Genomic DNA, 14,498 nt, shown 5'->3' with positions numbered 1-14,498 from the left:
ACATGCTTCCGGTAAATGTCATCTGGTGTCTGTGTGCACGTGTGTGTGCATGTGTGTGCGCGTGCATGGGTGCCTGTGTGTGGCCGTTAGGAGCGGCGTGTCTGGAGTCAGAGAGCCTGGGCTTGGATCCAGGAACAACCTTGGGAATGTTGCTTACACCCTCTGTGCCTCAGTTTCCTCCTCTGTCCCACGGTGACAGTCAGCCCCCACTCAGAGCGTCGGTGTGAGGGCTAGGCGGGTTCGTCCCTGTGAGGTTTCGATGGGAGCCCGGCGCGGGGTGGGCGCTGGGGGAACTCGGCGGTGCTTACTGCTGTTCGTCGTCCCCCCGACTCTGTCGTGCAGGCGGCCTGAACCCCGCTCCCCGGGGACAGCTCCTGTCCTGAGCGAGGGGGTGATCCTGGGCTGGGGGCTTCACCTCCTGTACCTTGCTTTCCTCCTCTGGCAAATGGGCCAACAATCACTCTTCCTCCTTTGGATCTTTATGGGATTAAATGAGCTCTAGGTGCACTCGGGGTCCTAAGTGTCGGCTGGATCGTCCTCCCCTGGATCTGTGTTTGGCGACTTCGTGCTCACGCACTGTCTCCTTCTGTTACCATGATTGCAGAGGCCACAGACTCTGCCTCCTCTTCTGTTTCTTTCCTTTTTTTTTTTTTTTTGGTTAAGATTTTATTTATTTGTCAGAGAGAGAGAGAGAACAAGAGTATGCACAAGCAAGGGGAAGGACAAGCAGGGGGAGAAGCAGACTCCCCACTGAGGAGCCCAGTGCAGGGCTCGATCGCAGGACCCCAAGATCATGACCTGAGCCGAAGATAGACACTTACCTGACTGAGCCACCCAGGCTTCCCTCTTCTGTTCATTTCTGACAAATGGGTTTGCGTGGGGTAGCAGATAGCAAAGTTGGGGTTCAGAAACGTAACCTACCTCAAACCTTGCAGTTGCCCAGGGGATCCACTTAGGGACCAAGATCTTCCAGGTCTTGGCTTGTCTCGACATAATCTCTCCCCTGCCTCTGTCTCAGGGTCCCCTACGCAGTGGGAGGACAGAAGGGCTCACCCACCTCCTCCTCACCCAATACCCACCCAGTCTCCTCGAAGCAACCAGACGGATTACTGGATACACCAAGCCCACGTCACCCAGTTTTCTAAATACTTCCATGGCTTCACCTTGCCCTAAAAATAGACATCTCCCCAGTGTGCTATTTCGGTTGGGGCTGGCTTGATTGAGTGTAGCAAAGACTCAGAATAACAGTGGTCTAAATAAAGTAGAAGAAACAGAGGAAAGGCTCATGTGTCTGGGCCCAGGAAGTCTGGGAAGAGAATCAGGAGGCCATCAGGGAGGCAGCGACAGTCACATCCGTGGGGCTGGGTAGGGTGTAGACTTCACTCTGGGTGTGGGGAAGAAGCCAGAGGCTTCCGGGCAGGCAAGGAATAGGACTGCGCTGGCTTTGAAAGGATGGGCTTGTCTTAGTCTGCGTATTACGTTGCGTATTATGTTGCTCTGAACGGTTGGTTAACATCTGCACTCTACCCCAAACCAACCATCCAGGAAGGCAGGGGCCGTGTCTTCCTTTTTTATTTAGCAGCGTCTGTGCTGCTTCTAGCACACCGCTGGGCATACAGCAGACAGCCAATACATATTTACTAAGGCAAGAGAGAAGAAAGGGAGAGAATGTTTGGTGTAGACGGTGGTGGGGTGGGCAGCCTTCTCTCTGCCCGTTTTCCCTGTGTCCTACGTGTAAATCCCGGCCGGGCTGGCTCCATCATCTCGCAGGCCGTGTCGACATCCGAGGTTTAGCATATAAAAATCTATCAGGAGCAACCGCATTGATCTTGAGGTTGACTCCATGCTGAGGGAGAATAAGTAATGACTCGAGCTACTTTGACAGCAGCTCAACCGTCTCTTCCTTGCCTTGAAGCAAAGCGGCTGGAGAGGCAGAGAGGCCTTTGGGGAAGCGGTTCCGGTGCTGGGTGTCACCCCTGAGGAGCGATGTAACTGGGGGATGATTTATGGCAGCCTTCTGGTGTGGGAAGAGCCGGTGGCTTAACGAGAAAACGGCTCTTCTGTGGCCACCCGCCTGGGATGTGGAGGGGGCATCGGTACTTCATTGAGCGGCACAGAAACTCCGATCTCCTTTCCTGTGCGCAGCAAACTGGGCAAACTTGACACAGTATAAGTGGTCCAGCGGCTCCGCATGCCAGTCTCCCTTGCAGCGAGGGCGAGGCCAAGGGCGGGGGACTCTGGTTGTGTTCCTCACGGCACCCCCGTACGTAAACGTCGAATGGGAGTCTTGTCATGTGGAGAAAGAGGAACCTCATGAAATCCGTTCTGGGGACGGCCAGCGAGTGAGAGGGGCAACGCGTCAACGCTCTGAGCAGTGGGGGCCCCAGGGTCTGTGTCCAAGGCTACTGGAGGCATCTTCCTGGGCATAGCTCTGTGCGATGATTGCGGACCAAGTTCTTAGCTATGTGGCCTTTAGGTGTGATTATCTGGTCCCTCTGGGAAATCACCCAACCCCCCACTATGTTGTTGTAAATTCCTTTTCTGCTTAAATTGACTGGTTGTTTTCAGCGAACTGCTCTGACTCACACATGGGGCGAGCGCTCGGAGCCAGAGAAGTGGGTGGTGAATGAGGAAGGTGCGTATAAGAACTTTGCCAGACTCCTAGAAACAGGAAGCGGGTAAACAACCACGGGCTGTCTACAGCCGATCCCACTTAACGTTCTCTTATTTAGTCATTCATAAATATTTATTAAGTACTGACTCTACCAGGCACTGTGCTTGCTGCTGGGAGTAAAATACTGAACAGGGCAGACAAAGTCCCTGGCGTCCTGGGGCTTCCATTCTGACTGGGAAGACAGCAAGAGGTAATCAACCCATGAATAAATGAGATACATTGAAATCGTGCAAGAAAGGCTCATGCAGGATGACCAGATGGAAGGTGACGACCATGGAGGTCTGCTTTCTATAAGGCCGGCAGGGACTTGTTCTTGGACGGGTGAATTTATGGATAAGAAGGAGCCAGCCAGACTGAATGTTCGGGAACACGGGTTCTGGGTGGGGGGTGGTGAGCAGCACTATGTCTCCGAGCAGGAAAGGACGTGGCTTGTGACAGAAGGGCTCAGGGAGCAGATTGTGCAGGGCTTCCTGGGTCACCGTAGGGAGTCTGGATTGTATTTGATGGGAAATCATTGGAGAGATTCATGCAAAGGAGTGACATGGTGTGACTTGCAGTATAGAAATGGCATGTGAGCCTGTGCAGGTGATAGGGAGCGGTGGGGGTTGGGGGGGACCCAACACGTGTGTGTTGTCTACCAGGAAGCTCAGTAGACCAGGGCTTTTGCTGGGGGCACCCTCTATCTAGCTCAGGTTCAGAGAGGCAGAAGGAAAGCTGGTGCTAAGAATGAACGACTGTTCATCCGTCCTGGGTAAATGGGGAGGGAAATGCATGGATTCGGAATCTACTTGGGGGGGGGGGAGTCAAGCTGTCGGGAAATACTGACGGTTTGGGTGGGGGGGGGAGGGCATGAGAAAGTGAGGTGTCAGCCTCCGGGCAACATGGGACGGGGAATCCATTACCATCACAGGGCACTTAGAGTTCGAAGACCATGGCTGCAGGTGTCTCTCTCACTTAGTCACAGCAGCAGGACACCACACAGCTCACCACACAGCAGGACAATGAGGAGGATCTTAGAGCACCTGGGATGACCGCTTCCTTTGGCAGGTGAGTAAACCGAGGCTGGAGAAGGGTTATCCAGCGAGCGAGTCGTTGACAGGAGACTAGAATGTCTATTCTCTGATTCCCAAGTAAGTGCTCTTCCCGTAGGCCCTTTTGAGGATGACTAGAAATATTGGGAGTCATGGAATGTTAAGGCAGGAAATGACGTCGCGCTGGTTACCAAGCTGGTTTCTCAGCCTCCAACCCACCCTTCCAGACTGTTCCGTAATCCCGGGGCTCTACCGAGTCTCTTTGTCCTTTACTAGGCGGCTTTTTGCTGGGTCCCGCCTCTGCGGATTGCAGCAGCCTGGGCCCCAAAGAGAGGCAGAGCCATGGGGTGATTTAAACGGGAAATGTTATATAAAGAATTATTCAGCTATGATAAGAGTCACCATGCGATGTAAGAAAAGACTAGCTGGTTTCCTAGAGGGAAGGGAGAGTCTCCCAGGAAGGACAGACTTGGAAGGGGGCCCCTTCCCAAGGCTGGGGTTCAGATCTCTTTGTGGGAGGTGGTTTGCTGGCCCCAGGGTTACCTCGCTGGAGCCGGAGTGCGGTAGCACCTAATGAAGACCCCAACGTTGCAAATATTCACCGGCTCGCCTCTCCACCCACCCCTGTTGCCATCCTGGTCCAAGCCGCCGTCATCTCTCACCTGATTATTGCCACGGTCGCCTCACTGGTCTCTTGATCTTGACCCTAGATCAGGTCCGTTTTTGAAGCAGAACCTGTGACGAAGCTCCTTACGCACGTGATCTATGGAAGCGGTGCTCCTAAGAGAAGGGAGTGAGGCGCAGAATGGGCAAAATGCTAAGCAAGCACGGTCAGCCCAGGCCCATGGAGAGTCCTGGAGCGTGAACTGTATCCCAGAGCAGGTCCCACCTTGAGGCAAGGGGGCTGGCGATTGTATCTCCATGTCACTCCGTCACTGACTATCGGCTGCTCCGGGGCGTGCGTGGGGATGATGGCCTCCTCATTTGGCCTTAAGGCTGTTCTTCCTCTGGGGAGGGGACACCTGTGGACCTCTCAGCTGTGACTCATAGCAGCTGGGTCACGAGGTCAGGAAAGGGGGTCCAGGCAGGACACCAACCCCACCACCATCGCTTCCCAACATTCTGATGATAGATGGGGGGACCTGGTGGCCCTCTTCTGGTTCAGGAGAAAATCAGAGACGGAATCCATGCATCTTCTGTGGGGACCACAAGGTCACTGGGCTCCTGTAGGTGGCCGAAAAGGGGAGGAAGTCACGATGGAGTTGGATTTAAACCCTTTGTTCCAACAGCGTCCTGTTTAAGCCCCAAACTTACCATGCTCTCTGTCTGTGACCTTGGGTGAACTGCTTCTTCTCTCTGGATTCATTTCCTGTCTGTGAATGGGGCCTGACCCCTGCCCTCAGGCCCGATTCTGGGCCTGGTCTCCCAGCCCACAGCTCCTCTGTGTTCGTCATGCATCGGCACTAATTTCGAATGACCTTCTGGTCGTTCCCACAGATTAAAAAACTGTTTAAGATGACCTGAGCCCAGAACCGAATTCCGTTTCACATAGACACAAACACAATTTTTTTTTCATTGTTTTAAAGTATACCAGGTCTTCAGGGACAAAACTATGGCATCAGCAGAGGGAAGATCATACTCTGATTTGTTCAGGACTTTCCCGAGGTCTGTTCGCCAGGTTGAAAACTTGTATGACCAATGGCAAAGCCTCTCATGGCGTCTGAGGGGACCCCCATGACACAGCTGCGCCTGTAGCTTCATTCCCTGGAATTCTCTGTCCAAGTGTGGGCATCAGGTGATGGGTATAGCCTCCCGTTGAGCTGTGCCAGAGTTCTGGCATGTTGAAAAGTGTTTTATTTTATTATAAATTCCTTTCCTTTCCCCTTTATCTTATACTCAGGATAGGACATTGATTAAAAAATAGGTATGGAGGTAAGTTACACTGACGAGGAATTTCATTTCAGTTGAAGAGAAGTCATAAAATCTTTGCTTTAAAAACCAGGCATTGGCTCTGGTAAGAGTTGAGAACTAAAAGTCTGAACAGAATTAGCAACGTCTTCTCTTTCCTCAGGGGACCCACAGCCGCCTTTAGAGCTCCTTGTTAGCTTGAGCTGGATTTTACAAGGACAGAGTCCTTTCTGCCCTTTGGTCTAATCTAATTCTCCTTTGTTGCACTATTAGGGAGTCTGCGGAAGACGCGAGTGATTTTTACCCCACCTCCCCAGGGCTGTGTGTTCTGGAATGGTCCCTACCAATGGAGTGTGGCTGGCTGGCTCCCCTTTGCCAGGCCAGCAGACCTGGGCTTTTGCCAGATTTAGGTCTCTGTCCAGTGAGCAAGTAATTGCTTTCCTCCATAGGAGACACAACAACAATCAAGAAACAAACAAACACATTTTTTAAAAAGGCAGAAACGCTTAGTCATGCAAATCAGGGCGAGCAGAGGGTAAAGAAAAGAGCCTCATTTGCATGCAGCAGCTCCTGGGGCCCTGGCCCACGGGGCCCCGCTCTCTCTGAAAACTCTAGGCCCAGAGCTGCAAATCCCCGGGCACATTAATGCACATTAATAAAGGTTTGTCCCAAGCGGAGTAAACACCACCCGTTCCCAGGACACCAAGAAGCAGAAAATGATCCGGAGGTTAACTGGGTCATTAGCCGTGGCACAATATGGGTCATACTGGATGTAATTTGGTTCCCTTCTGCTCCAGGCTCCAATAAAGCCACCGGTTCTCACAGCGGGGGGCCAGTGACTCAGTGGCAAGTTGAGGTCTCCTGGATACCGGGACCTTGGAGCCGTCATTATGATTCATGGAGCCTCTGACATCACCGGCGCTTTTGTGATGCAAAGTTCTGAGTTGTCTAAACACACTGGGGGGACCCGGGAATCTGGGTGTCCTTGTCCTGTGCACGCCCACAAAATGGGACTCACAGACACACACGGTTTTAATCAGGTAGTGAGGACTTTTTTCCACTATGTGTACAGTAAGACATGTAGACATAGAAATGACAGTCATGGAGGGAGTTTATTAGACTTCTAGACCTATCAGAATGGGAGGCGTGGCATATGCCACACAAGGCCAAGGGGAAAAGCACTGGGGTCTACCAGGAGGTAGAGGGAAAGCTGGGGAGTTGTGAGCAAGAGGCTTTCCTGGGCAGGGGCAGCTGGTAAGGCAGGGGGAGCCTTCCGATTGGCTAGTTTGAAGGATTGCAGGGGAATCTTGGTACCCGGTTTGTCCAGAGCTGCCCGGGACCTGGTACGGGAATGATGAAAACAGGAGGATAGGGGCCAGGAGTGTGAGAACCTGGAAACGGAAGTGGCTGGGTGGTGTGACCTCTGGACTGGTTTGTGTTTGAAAAGAGCACTCCAGGGACGCCTGGGCGGCTCAGCCATTAAGGGGCTGCCTTTGGCTCAGGCCATGGTCTAGGGTCCTGGGATGCAGCCCCCTCTCAGGTACCCTGCTTGGGGTGGGGGAGGAGAGAGGGGGCTGCTGCTCCCTCCTCCTCTGTCTGCCACCTCCTTTCCCCCGTTTGTGCTTGCGTGTGCGCCTGTGCTCTCTCTCTCTCTCTGTCAAATAAATAAAATCTTTTAAAAAGGCAGGGGAAAGCACTCCAAGGTGAGTGGTTTGAAATCTCTCAAAACTGGCTAACTCTAGGAGGGGGAATCCTGCGAGCAGCAAGGTTGGGATGTCAAAGCATCAGAACCCCCCCAAATAAAAGGCATGATTAATGCATCTCCAGACAGAGACACGACAGGACCCTCAGGTGCACACACAGGCATACATGGAGAGCTGGGTTAAAACTGCCTTCTATTCCTGTTAGTGGTAGTTAGATCATTTTTCCCAAAGCACGTCTTATTATATAATAGGGTTCCTTAATTGCAACAACACTTGAGAAATTGCAGGGATAAAGTTAAACAAACCCGAGTGTGATAATTATGTGTTCTGCATATGTTCTGCCTTTACATCTTGTTTGGAGAATCTGAAACCCAAACAGAAAGAAAAAGGGGCTCGGGCAGGCTGATGTCCCCTGGGCAGAACCAGAAGGGAATTACAATGGAGGGACAACCCCCCTTCACACCCCCTGCCATCAGGGTCACCTCGAAGGGCACAGGGAAGCCTGTCGCAGGATGCTACCTGTGTCTGGAAATTGGGAAGCAGGTGTTCACCTGTACAGTCATACTTCCCGCTCCTCGTTCAGACGTGCCCCAGCCAGATGGCAGAGGCCCTAATGAGGAAAGAAGCAGGCTGGGCTGAGGCTGCTGGCTGAGCCCCCCCGGGCTTCTAGCCCGGATGGCAGGGGCTTGCCTCCCACGCCCCATTGTCATCCCCACCCCCGAGCCCACACTGCCTGCCCAGAGTGGGGGCTCTCTCTGCCCTGAGAACATGCTTGAAGACTCAGAAATGTTCCCTGACTCACAGGCCCTGGGGGCACGTGGAGGCCTGGGCACCCCTCTCCCTCTTCCCCCTTCCCCTGGACTCACGGACCTTCCTTCTGTGCCACATGCGTGCCTGGGGTGTCCCAACCCAGGGCCTTTGTCTGGGCCGTGCGTCCTCCTCCAGGCTGTCCCCCCGGCTCTCTGCACAGCTGCCCCTGCTCACCTTCCAGGGCTCTGCCAGGTGTCACGTCCACAGAGGGCCCCCGACCACCTGCCCACAGTCAGCCCCTCCACCCAGGCCCTTCCCAGCACGCCGCCCGGTTTTCTCTTCTGGGTACCACTCACCACCATCAGAAGTGACCCCGGGGACACGTTTCCCTGGCGTCCTCTCCCTCACCTCCCTTCTTAAGTGTGAGCTCCAAGGACTCAGGGACCTGCCTGTCCCGTGAAGCCCCATGTACCCGGCATCTACAGCGGCGTCTGGCCCAGAGACGCTGCCCACTACATGGCCAGGGGACGGCTCAGTGGCTGAGCCTGACATCGGAATCCTGGGCTCAGGTCCCGCAGGTTGTTCACTGACCCCCTGACTGTGGGGCAGGGACACCTGCTGTCTGGGAACAGGCTTCCTCCTCTGAGAAGCAGAGCTGGTACCGGAACACTCGTCTCACACGACTGCTGGGAGGCGCAGGGACAGAGATGACCTACATCGGAGCTCCGCCCGCCCGGAGCCGAGGGGACAGGAGCGGTCCCGTCACTGTCACGGCCACCCCTGCCCCGACCCCCCGCAGGACTGTGGGCAGAGCAGCCCCGGGAAAACCCAGGCAGAGGGGAACGCACTCCATCGTTGTGCCTGCCCGCAGAGGCCCCGGGGTCTCTGGGACGCCGTGAATTCTCTGTAGCAGCGGTTTTTGTAAGTTCTCCAAGGGAAATCTTTTGAGTTTGCAACGAGTAAGGGTGTGTTCAAAACGATTTCACCACATTTTCAACACAAGGCATGGAATGTTCCAGATTGATATTCTGCATGAGAATGATGGTTCAGTCAACCAGAAGCTTCTGTTCCCACGACTGCTGGCTGTTCCCTAATATCCACCCCCAATCCTTAGGACGAATGGACTCTGACATTTGGAAGCGGGCATGGCGCCCCCCGAAGAAAGCCGACATTTCCCAGCCTCCCTTGCAGCGAGGCATGGCTCCGGGGTGGCCGTGTAGCTCGGTCCTTCCAGGGGATCCTAAAGAACAGCAATCCGTGCAGGTGACACCCTTCCAGGGGACGGTCTCTCTTCTCTTCCTCCTTTTTACCCACATCCTGCTGGCTGGGTCCAAGCAAGGCGCCGAGACACAATGGACCACGGAGAGGACAGCAAGCCCCGGGGGTGGTGAATGGACAAGACAGAAGGAGCCTGGACCTTGAGCTGCCGCGCCAGGCTGGGCTGCCCCTTCCGATGGTTCCCGAAAAAGGAGCTCCCACTGGCGCAGCATCCTGACTCATGAAGATAGAGGCCTCACCACAGGGGCTGGCACTCCGACTCCCAAGAGCGCGGGCACCCCTGGCCCAGGGTCCTTCCGAGGGCGGTGCCCTAACTCTCATTAGACCTTAGCATAAGTCATGCTTTCCCGTGTCATTTGGTTTCTGTACCGTGTCCATCCATCAGCAATTGAGGCTCATCTCTCCCTCCTCCCACACGACTGCCCCTGTCATGGCCCCAGGTTTGAAAGACCCCGCTACCTGCCTGTCCTCCAGCCAGCCACAGTCCCTGCTCCACGGGGTGACCAGCCCGCAGCTCGTGGCCGGAGAGACCCCGAGGAGCCTGGGGGTTCCTGTGCCCCTTCCCGGAGTCACACCAGCCCCATGTCGGGGGCCCTGGACTGGACGGAGTGGACGGTTACCATCCGGGGCAATACAGACGCAGAACTGTTTCATCATCCTAGAACGTTCTCTTGGACGACACTGGCCGGACAGACAAGACTCTAAGGAGTGATTGGGTAGGAAGGAGGCACCAGGCAGGAAGGAAATGAGACATAAAGGGAGCTTTGAGCAGAAGGTCCTCCCTGCCTCATTCACTCGGTTCTTTCTTCACTCTCGGAATCCATTTCACATCTATCGAGCTCCTTCCAGGGACTGGCCATTGGGATGGCCCCAGGGAGACAAAAGAGAATTAGGCAGACGCAGCCCCCGACTTCGGGGAGCTCGTGGTCTAGTCTGGGGAGGCAGACAAGAGAGAAGGAGGTGAATAAATCTCAAGCAAGACAATTCCAGAAAACAGCAAATATCAGGGTGGGGGTCACATCCTCGGGACTCAGTGTCTGCAGGGGGAGGCCGGGGCTTGGTTTAGGGAAACAGATCATCTCTGCACAATCTGAGATTATAGGCTGGGGGTGATGTCAGACTCTGGAAAGGGCGGGAGTGAGATGTTCCAGGACCCATGTCTTGAAAGGCGGGGAGGACCTGGGGCCAGGACACCCCTGAGATCTGGGAATTAGCACGTGCCCCCAACCCTAGGGCCTGGGCGTGCACCGGGATCCCCAGAAACCAGAGAGACATGAAATGCAGCAGCGGTCCCTGTTGTACGCGGAGATTTTTCCGAGGATGCATCAGAGAGGCTGTCAGTGACTGGGTCTTGACCCGACCCTTGCCGGGTGGGGGCTGCTCTTGTTTCCAGCTCCAGAAGCCTTAGCCTCCCTCCCTCTCAGAGCCTGTGTACGCAATGTCTCTGGGCTTTTGGGCTCCCTGCCCTGCCCAGGAGACCACTGGTTCCTGTTCAGCAGAGGCCCGGTGAGCCCTGCTCCTGGGAGCTCCCTGCACAGAGCCCTGAGGCCATCACTGTCATCTTCATTCTGGGGACAAAGCTCGTGGGAGGCCAGAGCCTGGGACAGGGTGCTGTGGCCCCTCCGAGGGCACAGGGAGGGCCGGAGGCTGGACAGGGACAGGGCCCCCACCGCATGGACCTGGACGCCGGGAGGCAGGAAGGGAACCCGAAGCCGCCCGGACAGTTGAGCGCGACGTCCGGCAAGGCATGTACTGCAGGGTTGTGTTCCTGGAACAAGACCTCGGGAAAAATGGTGCCCCGGTTCCCTCTGCAACCAGAACTTTCCATTTCGGCATGTGCGGGCACCACGATGTCATTCAGGCTTTAGCACAGACAGAATGAAATGTGTTCTCCTGCAGGAAGTGAGGAAACCAACCCCGATCACGGTTCCTGACAGGTCGATGAATTCAACCAAAGACAGTGACCCCACAGGGCTGGGGTCAAGGCCCACACGGCATGATCACAAGAAACAACTGAGCAGGTTTCATGTTTCCTTGGTTTCTGGGCAGGCTGGAGGCTTCCCAAGGGGCCATGGGGGTGTGCCCCAGGCTGAACCCTCTCCTCCTGATTCTCCGGGGGACGGACGCCGGGCCTCCTGCAGGTGGCTCAGGCCAAGGGCACCTGTGGCTCATGCCTCGTGCCTGGTCTTCAGGCAGGGCTGGGTCTGGGTGCTCTGATGCCATCCCTGGGTTCAGCTGGTCTCCCTTGCCCCCACTCTGACCCCTATGGTGCTGGGTCCCCTGCAGGCTCTACTCAGGGCCGGGCAGCTGTGGGTGCCCTGAGCAAAAGGTTGACCCACGGTTCCAGCTCCAGCCCCACACTCGCTAAGGTCCAAGTCCAGGGACAAGAGCATGACACCATGGGAACCCCAGAGTCATGGATGAACTAGCTCAGGGCCCTCCTGTCACTGAACCAGTTGCTGGGCAGTAGTGGCTTGTGTAGCCCCCTTGCCCACACCCCCCGGGACTGGGGTTTGGGGTCAGCTCACCCCAAACACATGGATTGACGTAGGAAGGTGAATTCTCAAATGCCGCTCAGGTTCTGTTTACAGCAGAAGGGGAAGCAGTGGCCAGAGGGAAGGGAATGTGTAGGGTCACGCACCACACCGCCGGAGCCCCTTGAGGCCATCGGACGACTGGTGCACAGAAATCTACAAATTCTGGAGTCAGTCTCGAATGCTCCAGCCCCCCGGGAACTGATAACCGTGAGCACGGTCCCTGAATGTAGGTGACGGTGACATTCTGTCTGCATCAGAGACCAAGGGAGTTTGGGGACCCCACCTGCTGTGACACCAGCCCACAGGGAGGGGAGGTGGCCCCGAGGTCACTGGGGACCCGTCGTGCTCGCCCCTCCCAGCCAGGACCGTGCTTGGCTCTGAGTCACGGAAACCAGCTCGGGGAGCCCCGCCATGGGGCGTTGGCCTTGTTCCTGGTGAACAGGTCCTGGGCCGGTGCAGGGGGCACCGCAAGATGTCCCCAGGGGCCACTCCTTCTGCCCTGTGGCCCTCCGTTCTCTGCTTGGGCCCTCCCTCTGGCCTCTTTCATGGCTGCAGATGTTGCTGCTCCTTCCCACCAGGATGGAGGAGGGGGAGGGGGAGGGGGAAGAGGAGAATGAGGCTGAAAGCGGGAAACAGTGCTTTCCCAGGACCCCCAGCAGCCGCCTGCTGCCCCTCAGGGCCAAACAGTGTCCCAGGGGCACTGCGGTGGGGGCTGGATAAGGTTTAGGGCACTCATGAGCGGCGGGTCCCGTGAGCGAGAAGGAAGGCCCTGCCCTGGGTGGACACCTGGCAGTGCACGTCACCATCCAAAGAACCGGCTCAAAGGATTGCGTTTGTGTGCAGAGGACACGCGCAGCTGTTCTCAATCAGAGGTACATAATTCACATCTTCACAGACACAAATTCCTGCTTTTGAGTAATGAAGGCGACCAGACTGCATGGTTCTGCCTGCAAATATTCCAGCGGGCCCCGAGCTGCCCCAGCGAACCATCATGTGGCTCAGATCCAACAGCCGTCCCCAGAGCCGCTGCCTCCTGGGGCTGCGCAGGCAGGCTCTCTGCAGCGGCCTGGGTCGGCTGCCTCTCGGTGCCCGGAACGGATCAGCCCAAGCCCTGGTCGCCTGCGCACACGAAGGCTCAGCTGTCCTCCATCTGCAGACCAGCCGGCGAGGTACGAGAACCTCCTTGCCGGCCAGGGAGCCTGGGATCGTCCTCCAACAGCTCCAGCCTGGATGCGGTCCCAGAGATAAATCATACCTCTTTAAAAAGCCACAGCGGCCCATTATTTCTGCTCGAAAATACCCCTGGATCTTCACTAGAGAGCAGGGGTGACAGGCCCCGGCTGTTGTGCTCAGCTCTGCATAAAATCGCCATCAGCCGCTTGACTTCTAGAATGAGCAAGCTGGTAGCTTCCGACCGGGGTAAATAAACCCTTCCCGTGCACGCGGGGCCTGGCGGACGTTTCAGAGCCCTGTCTGCAGAAGACACGGGAATATGCACGTTCATGGCGCGGGCCCCCGTGAAACGCCCTGTTGTCGCCGGCTTACCGTGGAGATGAGCCAGAACGACCGAGTGGCGATCGCTGGTCTGCCTTTTGCGATACCTCCTCAAGTAAACAGCAATCTCAAAAAAATAAACTGAGCACATTTAAACAATTATTACTGCGATGTTCCCCCAGAATATAATAAGCCGCCATGCGCCCGTCACCCAGACTCCGCAGTGACAGGGATTCGCCCCACTCCCTCTGGCTGCCTCCCCTCTTTCCGCCGCAGTATTTTAAAGCAAATCCCAGACTGCACGTGGGTTTTTTATTAACATAACTGCAATGTCCTTATCGCTGATCCTGGGCGGATTTCTCTGTCTCACACACGTTTCTCTCTCGTTGCTTACCCAGGGTCGGGACTCAGACAAGAGCCGCCCGGCATCTGGTTAAGTCTCTACAGACTCTCGGTGGAACGTGATCAGCTCCCCCGTTCTTCTGTAGCGCGTGTCGCTGCCGTGCGGAATTCGCAGGATCAGTGGCCCTGAGGGGCCCCGCAGTCTGGGCCTGTCGGTCTGCTGCCCCTCGGTGTCACCTTACAATTCCTGCACCCGGAAGGAGAAGGAGAGGCCGCAGAGCAGCCTTGGCAAAGGCCGTGGTCTCCGATCAGCCCAGCCTGGGGCGCCGGAGCTCCCTGGAGCCAGCCTCGGGCAGTCGCTGCGGAAAGTGTCCTTCCAACATTTCCCGGGTTATTGCTGGCTAGCGAAGTCGGCGTTTGCTCCCAAGTGTTACGACCTCATTTGGTGTCCTCTCTGTTTCTTCATTCTGTGGGTGAGGACTGAGGCTCAGGGAAGATCAGTAAGCTCAAGGTCACTCGTCTCGTAGACCTGAGGATCAGCCTGACCCTGTTTCCACGAGGGCCCCACGGTGGGTTGCCTCCCCAGCATTCCAGCTGGGCTAGTCAGCCCTGATGCATCCTGCCCTGTATAAACCCCTCTGGTTGCTTCCCACTGTTCTTCTTGTGAACCCCAGGGTCTTGCCTTGGTCCCAGAGGCCCAGGCCCCACTCCCTGCCTTCCTGAACCTCACTATCCCCTGCCGCCCTAGTCTTGGGCCTCCTCTCTGTTCCTTGTCCGGCCC

At 56.0% G+C, this 14,498-nt stretch overlaps 1 long non-coding RNA gene across 1 annotated transcript; it reads left to right on the top strand.

The window, feature by feature from the left end:
- The first annotated feature begins 2,787 nt into the window (after nucleotides 1-2,787).
- LOC116596436 lies at nucleotides 2,788-13,845 on the top strand. The gene is made up of 3 exons (XR_004288117.1): nucleotides 2,788-2,864; nucleotides 3,585-3,721; nucleotides 13,774-13,845. It is a non-coding gene; the product is annotated as an uncharacterized LOC116596436 (long non-coding RNA).
- Nucleotides 13,846-14,498: the final 653 nt, after the last annotated feature.

The sequence above is a fragment of the Mustela erminea genome, chromosome 7 (assembly GCF_009829155.1).
Source record: "Mustela erminea isolate mMusErm1 chromosome 7, mMusErm1.Pri, whole genome shotgun sequence".
Lineage (NCBI taxonomy): Eukaryota > Metazoa > Chordata > Mammalia > Carnivora > Mustelidae > Mustela > Mustela erminea.
The sequence above is the reverse complement of the archived record's forward strand: the minus strand, read 5'-3'. Positions and strand labels throughout refer to the sequence as shown.